This window comes from Papio anubis, unplaced genomic scaffold, assembly GCF_008728515.1.
Source record: "Papio anubis isolate 15944 unplaced genomic scaffold, Panubis1.0 scaffold89, whole genome shotgun sequence".
NCBI classification, from domain to species: domain Eukaryota; kingdom Metazoa; phylum Chordata; class Mammalia; order Primates; family Cercopithecidae; genus Papio; species Papio anubis.
This window is the reverse complement of record NW_022169137.1, coordinates 162,091-165,690: the sequence shown is the minus strand read 5'-3', so window position 1 is coordinate 165,690 and position 3,600 is coordinate 162,091.

The following is a 3,600-nucleotide window of genomic DNA, read 5'->3' as shown; positions in this document are numbered from 1 at the left end:
AGAGAGATTACCTGTAAATCATGTGTTTATTGATACAAAAAATTACACACACAAATACGCACACATACAGAGCCTTACTGAATTTATTGGATTTCTTATCAATTCTTTTTCAATTGTTTCTATACTGACTAGATCAACTATTGAGCAGGTTCATTCATCAAAACACCTGGAAACAATGGACTAGCTGTATTCTGCAAGCAGACTAGATGCTGGCTTACATTTGAACGAGGCCCCAGAAGTGTAGGAATGTTCGCTTCTAAATGCTCTAGATGAACTTGAAGTAGACTGTCCCACAGGCCCACTTATGGTGAATGTGAATTTGTGAATGTTTTGTGATTTAATGGTACAACATTCTCCCTAAAGAAGTCAGTCCCAGAAAACAGGAGCAAAACAACTTTTAGTGCAACCTCATAACTGTGCAGTAATTCCAGCCCCGTTAACTTTAGAGCTTCTCATACTACTAAACAACAAAACTACCCCACTTTTTTATGAAAAATTCAAAAATTTGCTTTCAAGAACAGGAAATATTCTTGACGGGGACTGCAGAAAAGTACAATTTTATAATATAGAATAAAACGGGTATCATAGTAAACATTTAAATTTAATTAAGTGAAAGTGTGAGGTCAATTACATCAGAAAGTCCTCTGAGTTTGTCTTCAATACCCTCTTGTCTCTCATTCATTAATCTTATCTCAGCCCCTCTCTGTTTTGGGCCACATTCCACATAATTGTGGCAAAGGCATTGAGAAGGCTATTAATTCCATTATGGTTTATATGACTATTCTTTTATACATAAATAAAGTTAACAGAATGAGATAACTTTTATCTCATTCTCTCCCTTTTGTCCTTCAATTAAACTTGCTGCAAGGCAAGAAAATGGATAGAATAGCTTATTTCTATTCCCTCTGAGTATGCCCATTCATGTAATGTGAGTGTAAACAGTAATCCTGCTATACACACACATACTTCCATTCTGAGTTACACAGGAGATAGGTGTCTAACAAGTATCACATAATCCGAGACTGGAAGACAGGCAAGGGAATATATTTTAAAATGGAGGGAAAAGAAACAAAGACCAACATCTGTTAACTTGATTTATGTATAAAAGAATAGTTAGCCATAAAAACATAATGCCATTAATAGCCTTCTAAATGCCTTTGGCATGATTCTGTGGAATGTGGCTCAAGATAGAGAGGGGCTGAGATAAAATTAAAGAATGAGAGACAAGAGGGTATCAAAGACAAACTCAGAGGACTGAATGAGGCTGTGTATAAAAGAGCATCAGCACTTCCCAGACATTATGGAAAGTGTCATTTGTGAGGAGCACTATATTTTCTCATTTGGGCAAATCAACAAACCAAGTGCATTTGAGGAATTCTTCAAGGTGGGTCTGTGGATATCACAAAGACATTCATTTACCAGATTATCCCACTGCTTTCTTCATGTTTGGGATTACAGCATCAGGCTCAGTGTACCTCTTCCCTTCTCCTCCCTCCATCTGCACTACCCTCGCCACATACACACACACACACAGGGCCAAGCTTTGCTGTCCTCCTGTACTCTCAAGCTCCATTCAGAGCTGGAATACAGGTGCAGCGAGGCAGGGGTCTTTGCAGAATCTCCTCTCTCCCTTTTGTACCAACTTAAGCCAACACTGTCTTCTCTAACTTGTTTCTAGGATCTCCGTGAATTTTTCTGCCAGATACCCTTATGCTCCATAGGCATTTTGTAATGCTTTTTTTTTTTTTTAAGGAAAAAGAAAATAAAGTCATGATTATTATCAAAGTCTCCACCAAGTCAAGGGGAACAAATTACTAGTACTTCTGTGCCAGGAAAGATTTCTGCCAACCTTGGAAGTGTCTCCTGAATTATGACTGTATGCATGGAGCAGATATGAACTTGTCTACAAGAAGTAAAATATATAAACTATGGTTCAGCTTCAAATACCATTTCTATTGAGCATAGCAGTAAACATGTCACCTCCAACAAAGGTAAAGCTCTCTGGTAACACATACTGGGGCCGTGACAGCCTAGACCTTTGGTTCTGGTATGTAGCTAAGTGAAACCAGGACTGTGGTAATTTCTTGGCTGTAGAATGGAACACTGGGATCCCTGATGAGGATACCCAGATGATATGGAACACTGCTAGTTGAAGTTCTGCTGAATTAAATGTGTCTTGAAACTCATGGATCCACAAGATTTGTACTCCTCTCAGATAGATTTACTGCATGAGGATCTGGCACCAGAGCATGAAGGAAAAATGGAAAATGGAGCCAACTGTTGGAGGGAATTTTAAGATGTGGAAGATTTGGTTCTTACAGTCCTATGTTCTGTCAGAGGCAAGTGTCCAGATGACTTCCTACCCTCCAAAGGCCTTCATTTAAATCAAGAAATGGAAAACAGCCAAAGGAACCTGAATATAGTTCCTCAATCAGTGCAAGGCACGCAGTCAAAAGGATGTAAGATAAGCTGATCTGGGAGCTCTTGGAGCTGCCAGGAGATTACAGAATACAGTGAGGAGAGGATCTCAAGACAAGAGCAGGGCACAAGTACCATCTTGTTACACCTGTATCTAGCTCTAATTAAAAGATCACCAGTATGTCCCCTACTTTTATTCTATAAGAAAATGCATTTCTACCATCCAGAAATTTGTTATTATGGATCATCTAAAAATAACAATTAAAGGAAATAGGACGGTGAAACAGTTAGGGAAATTCAATGAAAAAAATATCAGGTGATGTGACTTTTTTTAGAGTTATAAAAAGACATCCACAACCTGTCTTCATGCAACTGTCACACATTGCCCAAGGTACTACATGGTCTTAAATTTTAAAAACACAGTCTGACTCTGAAGTGAGAGAGAAAAGGAAAAACACTACATGGGAAAGTTGAGGAGAAAAGGTCACTCAGAATGGCCCAAGCTGGCCCAGTCATTGTCAGGATGACCATCATGATTATTAACATTTATTGAGTGATTGCTACATGATTGTTTTTAACTCAACACCTGCCTAAAATGCACTGATCAGTTTAATCCTTAAAATTATTCTTTTCACTTTTTTTTAGGTTTAGATATTTACCAAAAAACATAAGTGACTAACGACATGACTTCATTCATCAAACATTTATTGAGCTGTTACCTTGTTCTAGGCACTGCTGCTGCTGTGCTGGGAATACAGCTGTGAACAACATCCCTGGCGCTTTTGTTCTAGTGAGGAAAAACAGGTGTATTCATTTCTTATGGCTGCTGCAACAGATTACCACAAACTGGGTGGCTTCTAACAACGGAAATGTTTTCTCTCATGGTTCTGAAGACCAGAAGCCCCAAATCAAGATGGCCCCGGTGCAGCACTCCTTCCGAAGGCCCTAGAGGAGAATTTGCTCCTGGCCTCTTTCAGCTTCTGGTAGCTGTCAGCGTTCCCTGACTCTGGGCCTGTCACTGTACTCTTTGTTCCCATGGGCACACTGCTTCCTCTTCTTCTGCCTGTGTTCTCTCCCTTTGCCTTTTTCTTACAAGCACATTTGTGATGGCATCTGGGGTCCACCCAGATAATCCCAAACAATTTCACCACAATATCCCTAATGCAATCACATCTGTTACCA